The sequence below is a fragment of the Pteropus medius genome, unplaced genomic scaffold, assembly GCF_902729225.1.
Source record: "Pteropus medius unplaced genomic scaffold, Ma_sr-lr_union100, whole genome shotgun sequence".
NCBI classification, from domain to species: domain Eukaryota; kingdom Metazoa; phylum Chordata; class Mammalia; order Chiroptera; family Pteropodidae; genus Pteropus; species Pteropus medius.
Genome location: NW_024356248.1, coordinates 2,030,575 through 2,038,191, shown reverse-complemented (window position 1 = coordinate 2,038,191; position 7,617 = coordinate 2,030,575). Strand labels below are relative to the sequence as shown.

The following is a 7,617-nucleotide window of genomic DNA, read 5'->3' as shown; positions in this document are numbered from 1 at the left end:
GCAGGTTGTACATGGGAGGGCAGGAGCTCAGGCTCACACGCTACAGATTCGAGCAGTCTGTTTCAGGGAGGAGGTGTCCAGGAGACCGTGGGCATTTGAGTTCCAAGCTGTAGGAATGGGTTTGAGAGTCAGCGGCATACATATGGTGCTTAAGGCGGTGGGACGGTGTGAGATGGCCAGGGCAGTGAGTTACAGAGAGAGGCCAGGACCGGAAACTGGGCTTGGGGCACCCCACAGTGAGAGGGCTAGGAGGGGAGCAAGAACCAGCCGAAGAGACCAGGAAGGAATGGCCAGAGAGGTTGGAAAAAGCCAACAGCCGGCCTGGAAACCAAGCAGACAGAGCGCTTCAGGGGGAGGGAGTGCCAGACTGTCAAATGCTGCGGGGAAGACCAGTGGCAGCAAGACTGAGAACGGACGGCTGGGTTTAGCCACGCGAAGGCCACTGGAGATGTTGACAGGAGCATTTTCGATGAAGTGGTGGGGGTGAAAACCAGATTGGAGTGGGTTTGACAGGAACAGGAGGAGAGGAGCCGATGATAGCGGCTGCAGAGCTCCCCTGCAGAGGGGAGCAGGGAGGTGGGGGGTAGCTGGCAGGGGAAGTGGGATCCAGGCAGGTCTGTGAGAGAGGGGAGGAAAAACTGGGAGTTTGTTCACGGATGGGAAGGAACAGCGATGGTGGGGAGAGGGCGAAGCTGATGGTGCAGGAGGGAGAGAGCGCGTGAGGGGACTTGCTGGAGCGTCCTTGAGCGCAGCAGAGGGCTGGGCTCGTGCCGAGCGGTGGTGGGAGCGTGGGTGACACGTCTCTCCGGACGGGGGAGGCAGAGCGTGTAGGTTCAGATGCGGGTGGGGGCGGATGTGCCCGTGTGAATCTGGAAGCACTTCTGGGAGACTAGCTTGCCTTTGGGGAGTGGAATACAAGGTCAACAACTGAGAGTGAGGGTGGGGGAGGCGGGAACGGGGTGTGAGGGGAGGAGATGGTGAGAAACAGTCGCCGAGGAGGGGTGGTGTGAAGGGATCATCAGCAGGGAGCCTCCGCCCCACCCCGCCCAGGTCAGCCGCCCACCTCGGACTCTTGGGCGCCCCAGCTGTGCTGAATTTGAGGTGTTTTCTGCTCTGCTTCCTCCAGGAGAGGGTCCGGTGCTTTCCTTGGCATTCTAGTTACCAGCAACGACGGTGCAGTTAGGCAGCCAACGTCTGAATTCTTCCCCATGACTCCCTTGCTGTATAACCTTAGGCAAGTTTTTTTTTTTTTAAACGTCCCCATGCCTCAGTTTTCTCATCTGTGAAACAGGGGCGATGGTAGGAAAAACCACTCTGCGCCGTGCTATTTTGTACCCGTTGCTGGACGTGGAAGAGGGAGCAGGAATAGTTAGGAGGCTGTTGCAATAATCCAGGCAACTCAGACCCGGGTGGATTACTCAGTAAACGAAGAGTTAGAGTGAGCGTGAGGAGGGGAGTTTGTGCTCGGCCCCCGCATGCCAAGCAGTGGGGAGGAGAGGGCTGGCGTCAGATCTGTGCACTGCCACCCCCACTGCTGATGAAGGGCTCTGTCCCCTCAACCCCAGGGCTCGGCTCCCAACGTGTGAGCCGGCGGCCCTGACTTAGACCTCAGGTGGGCAACAGCTAGCTGGGGACAGACCCTCCCGGTCCAGCCCAGGAGAGTCCCTAACTCAGCCCACAGCCAGGGCCCCACTGGCCTCTCCTTCAGCAGAGCCCACCAGGGCAGGCAGGGAGAGAAAGGCTGGGGTTGGCACCTCCTCCCCAGGCCCCACCCCCAGGGACTTCCTCCCCAGCCAGGCGCTTCCTGTTTTTCCTCCCAGGCCCCTGGAGGCCATTTCCTCCAAGGGGTCAAGGCAGGATGTTCCTTTCTCTTTCCAGAAACCAGAGCTTTCTGACTTGCAGACTTCCAGATCTGGGCCTTTGGGACGCCCTAGAAAATAACCCACTGGCTAACCCTTCCCCCAAGGCTGTGATGCAGGGGTCTCTGCTGAGAGCTCATGCCATGTGCGGGGTGGCGGGGGAGGGAGGCACACACCATGGAATGAGCTGGCACCCCTCGGGAGGGCTCACAGCCTGGCAGGGGACCTGTTCTTCTTGCTCCTGGAACTTCACTCATCCCCCAAGCCCCCTGCAGCGTGGAGGGAGCAATAAAGCCTCTCTCGCGGGGGGCCTGCAAGGAGCAAGAACTAATAGCCAGAATGGGCTTCATAGTCTGTTACGAGGGCCGCAGTGTTCCTCACCATTCCCAAATGCCTGGCGGAGGGGTGGGGAGGCAGCCGCTAAGTGCCAGGTGGTGGGAAGCCTGGAGTGGGGGTGGGGACCGATGAAGTGCTCAGCAAGGCCCTAGCCCCACCCCTCACCTCTGTAATGACCCAGCCAGCATCCACCATCAGCTAGGTTCTCAGGCCTGGCTGGAGTCTTGCCCTGACAACTGGCTGCCCTGATCACTCACATGTCCTGCAAGCAGGCACCCTAATAGAGCCTGGGCTCCCACGAACCTTGCAGAGCCTGGCTGCTGTCTCTTTCCACTCCTCATGTACAGCCGTGCCTTTCGACTCCCCACTCTGGGTACCCCAGAGGGGAAGGGTCAGTGCCCTCAGGCAGGCCAATGGCAGAGGGTCCAGGAGCAGTTCCTGGAGCTGAGGGCGCTTCAGTCAACACTGAGCAATGCCCGCCCTGTACTGTGAGAAGAAACCAAACAGAAAGGGGGTGGAACTTGCCTGAGGATGCACAGCCTTTCTTTCTGGGCCAGTGGCTGCCGCCCTCTGCAACAACCAGACTCTCTGCTTTTTTTCAGGGGACTATGGGATTGCCGAAGTTACCCCTTTCTTTGTCCACTGGTGATGTCAAGTCAGCAGTAGTTGGCAGACTGATGGTAACTGCTCCCTTTTATCGAGGGCCTGCTGTGTGTCAGGCAGTGTTCTGGGTGCTAGGGATACAGTAGTGAACGAGGCTAAGCCTACCTCTGTAGGTTCTCATCATTGCATTAAATCCTTGTAAAACACCCTATGCACTCATTATTGTATCCAGAAGTTTCCTGCCAGCATGTCTGCAATTCTGGAATGTCAAAAGTCCCGGCAGTCTGGCTTCCCAGAATATCCAGGCAGGAATTTCTCTTCTCCCTGCCTGGTTAATGGGACAGGAACCCAGGCCACTGCGGGACAAACCTTTGCAGCATACGGGAGGAACAGAAGCTATGGTCAGGTCAGGTTTAGACCTTGACCCCGTGCATCCCCACCGCTGGTTCCAGCCCTGAGACTGGACTCAGAAGGCCTGAGTGCTAGTCCCGACTGCCTTCCCTAACTTGCTGTGTTACCTTGGGAGAGTCCAGGCCCCTCTCTGGGCCTCAGTTTTAACGTTTATTGGGTGAGACCATTTCTGATGTCCCCCCTGACTCCGCCAGTCTGATTCCGTAAGCTTGTTGAGCCCTTGGTACGGGTCCGGCCCTTTCTGAGAATTGAGCCTGGCTTAGCCTGTCTGCTGATCATGGACTCCACTCCCGCCCACGCCTCCAACCCACACTCGCCTTATAAACCGGGAAGGGAAGACTGACCCGTCTCCAGCCGATTCTAAGGCTCCCCCTTACCCGTCCGTCCCCTTACCCCTACACCTACCCTCCGCGTCCGCCAGCCCACCGGGAGAGTTGTCTTCGCCACCCCCTCCCCTGCTAGTCCAGGGGTGGGGAAGACAAGGCGGGCAGCCAGAAGATCACGACAGGTAAGGCTGGGTGGGAGCGGGGGCTCCACAGAGACCACGATCAGCAGAAAGCATTTCTCATCGTGGGCACGCCTGCCAGGTGGTGGGAGGACCATTTCTTTCTTTTCTTTTTTTATCCCCATCCAAAGTGGCTGGGAGGGAGGGAGGGAGGGTGGCCCAGGAAGAGAGACTCCTGAGTGATGGACAGGGGTCCACAGCCTGGGCTCAGACTGGTGGGCACTAGCACCAAGGGTCTTCCCCATCCCACTCCTTTGGACCCAGGCCCCAGTCCAGGCTGCACCCCGTGGCCAGGCAGCCAGAGGCCTGGGCCTGCCTTCCCTTCCTCCAGATCTCCTAATCACGTGGGCCTGAGTGCCCCACCCCTTTTAACAGAAGAGGCAACCAAGGCACAGAACAGAGACATGACTGCCCGATCAGGGGGCACGGGGCAACCGGCCAGCCTCCTGGGAGTTCTCTGGCCTTTTTAGGCAGGCATAGGGGTTTGGGAAGCTGACCCAATGGGAGGAAATGATATTTTCTTTTTTTATTAGAGGTGTGGAAAGAGCCGGGCAATAGGGAGGAGCAAAGAGGCCAGCCCAGCTCCTGAGAGGTCCAAGAACACGCTGTGCTTCCTCTACACTCAGACCTCTGCCTGGGCTAATCCCTCTTCCTGGAACTCTTTCCTCTACCTGGATAACTCCGACTGAGCCGTCAAATCATCGTTTAGAGGTTGCCTCCTCCAGGAAGCCTTCCTTGGTTTTCTCAGGGTCAGATAGCCCTGATGTGTGCCCCTGCTGCTCCTTGGGCTTCCCTTACCGGGGCACTGATCACCTGCTATGTAGTTGTGTTTCTCCCTATCAGACCAGGAGCTCTTTGAGAGTAAAGTTCTGCCTTAATTGCCTCTAATATCTGTATCCTACTACCCAACATGGAGTGGAGTACACAGTTTGCTCCAAGAGTTGTTTGTTGAATGACTGAATGGACAGCTATAGAAATCAGCTATGTCCCAGGCCTATGCAGGGGATCCAATGGATAATAAGACCCGGCCCCAGTCCCGTGGCCTGCCCACGTGCACAGTGGCCCAGGACACTGTCCAGAGTGAGCCCAGACAAGGGAGAGGTAGCACTGGAGAAAGGATTCTAAGAAGAGCCCAGGAGAGGTTCAGAGGCCTAGAATGACAAAGCAGAGGTCAGGGGTCAGTGGGGGAGGGCTGGCTTAGTGACCCTAGAATAGGTCGCTTTGCCTGGGATCGCACCCATGGGTGGACTGGTGAAGGGGCCACTGGACAGGAAACTCGGGTTGCATTATTGCTCTTTCCAGGTGAGACCAGAAAGGGCAAGCTTCGTACTCAAGGTAACACAGCAAAGCAGTGGCTCCCAGCCAGGGCTCTGTGCCATCCACGGCCCCCACACCCGCCTCCCCCACACACACCTGGCAGCCTCCTGGCTCCAGGCAAGCAAGCTGCCCCAGGGCCCTGGGATGCAGCGCAAGAGGGAAGTGACAATAAAAGCTTATCAAACAGCATGTAGGAGGCGGCCACAGATTTCAGTGGCTCAGTAATCTGTGTCTAATGTTCACTTAGCGGAGCGGGAGCCTCTGAAATGTCAGTGCCCGCAGCCTGACCCTGCAGTGGCGAGGCTGTGGGTGCCCGGGAACTAGTCACTGCGCGTTCCTAGCTCTACGCCTGGGCTGCATGCAGTGTAGGTGGGGGACTTTTCAGACGCCAGACCACCCTGGCAGCCCCAGGGGAGTAAAGGAGCATTGTTTTTGGTTCTGTCAGCAGGAGCATGGAGATAGAGCTGCCCGCTTACAGACGGGGAGATGGAGAAGGCTGGCTATGGGAACCCACTGCTGAGTGACTTAGGAACCGGCTTTACCCTGCTGCTGCTGTATGCCCTGGGGCCCCTGCGCCCCTCCCCCAAGGGGCAGAGAGGGCCCCCCATATGAGTTATACTGAGGTCATCCTCGCCTCTAGGCCGCGTGCAAGGCCTTGGAGTCTGCCTCTGCCCTGTCTTCCTGTGGGATCCCAGGCAAATTCTCAGTCCTCCTGGGCCTCAGTTTCCCCATCTGTCGAGTTGCTGGAATGCTCTCCAAGATCTCATTTTTCTATAATATCTTACAAGTGGCGAATGAGGCAGCGCCTCACACTCTCCCTTACCCTGTTCTGCTTTTCTTGTTCTCTGCAGCATAGGCCCTTGGTTTTGTTCACTGTGATATCCCTTAGCAGTGCCTGTCACATAATAGGTGCTCAATAAATTCTGGTGGCTTTTAAACTCCCAGTGGGCGCCCCACCTCCCCTCTGCAGGTCCCTTACTGATTAACCTCCCTCCCATCCTCCAGCTTCTGCTGGGCCCTCCCTGTGCAGGGCTGCATTGCGGACCTCTGTGCACGTGTTGATACACAAATCTGGAACTCTGTTTCTTGTCCACCTTCTTCTTTCCATAGTGGGTGCGTGGGAGCCAGCCGTGTCTCCTTTTAGATCCCCCGGCATGGCTAGGACGAGTGCCAGGCCTTGGTGGTACAGCCAGTGCTCCATGGAGTTGTTTACAGTCTGCCCCTGACTCACCCACCATAGCCCAGAGAAGGCTCTGCCCAGGCTGGGCCCAGGCACGAGCAAGCAAGGGAGACCATGGTCTTAAAAGCCCCCTGGGATCCTGGAACAAGTTGGCGGGCAGGGGGTGGAGGGGTGGGGGGAGGAGGCAAAAGGCCTCTCAGAATAGCCCTGGCCCAAGGCAGCTGGTACAGGGATTTGAGGGGCCATGGATGGGCCCGGCTGGGTCAGGATTGAGATCTGTTCTGGCCAACCCTTTATCAACGCTTCATCAGGGCCTCACTCTGAGTGCCCTGGGCTGGAAGCTGGGACCCCGAGATGAATCAGCCCAGGTTTTGACCTTCAGGAGCTTGCAGGGCGATGAAGAAGGTAGTGGGTAGTATGAGAGATGTGGGGGTACAGATGAGGCTGTCATTCATTCGCAGGCTGGGGCTGCACTGGGAAGGGCTTTTCTGGAGGAAGGAATAACACACGCAAAGGCACAGAGGCCAGGCTCAAACACCAGCTGAGGGTTGGATGCTGGTCCTTCCCTCCTGCTCTGTGACTTTGGCCATTCCTTCCTCTGTTTCATCTGTGACAGCGGAGGAGGCATTGCTTGGGTGGGTGGTTACAGGTTGTCCTAAAAGTTTGCCATGGCCTCTCCAGCTGACAGGGATTCTGTGGGGGCCGGAGGGGGGCGAGTTGTTGACGAGGCTGGGATCTGGGTGACAGTGAGGTCCTGGTGGCTGGCAGATAGGACAAACAGGGCTGTCTGTTTAGGCAGGGAGGGGAGCCGGGAATAGGACACTGTCAGCCAATGAGACTGTCTTTCTGGGCCCAATGTTTGCTGATGGAGTAAGGGAGTCAGGTGTGTCAACAGCAGGGAATGAGGTGGCCCTGAACTACATACACATGGGCCGTCTCTGGAGTGTGTCATCGAGAGCATCATGCAGGGTGCGGTTGGCGGGAGCCCGATATACGATACACCCGTTAATGGAGGTGCTCAGAGAGCGTGGCCCAGGCCGGCCTCTGGTCCTCTTCCTCGGGCTCTGGCGCAGCCGGGTGTGGCCGTCTTCCTCTGGGCGGGGAAAGAGCCCTGGATGTCCCCACCTCACTCCCCTGGGGAAGCCCCGCCTTACGATTCCAGTCTTGACTCTGCCGCCAGCTCGATGGCTGACCCCGGTCAGCCCCTTCCTTCTCTTAGGTTCAGTTCTATTCTCTGACGGGAAGGCGGGGAGAGAGGGGCCACCTGGCATAAAGCCCTCAAGGTGTGCATAGCGAGTGAGAGCTCGAGATGCCTGAGTTGCTGGTGTCATTACAGAGGATTCCGAAGGTTCGTCCCAGTTTTAAGAAGGGACCACCATGGAGAAAAAGCCCCTGATCCAGGTAGG

The 7,617-nt window shown here is 57.8% G+C and overlaps 1 long non-coding RNA gene across 1 annotated transcript; it reads right to left on the bottom strand.

Moving 5' to 3' along the window:
* Nucleotides 1-673: 673 nt before the first annotated feature.
* LOC120600666 (uncharacterized) lies at nt 674-1,762 on the bottom strand. Its single transcript, XR_005652256.1, has 3 exons — nt 1,336-1,762; nt 1,064-1,229; nt 674-898 (listed from the first exon to the last, which is right to left on the bottom strand). It is a non-coding gene; the product is annotated as an uncharacterized LOC120600666 (long non-coding RNA).
* Between the last annotated feature and the right edge of the window lie 5,855 nt (nt 1,763-7,617).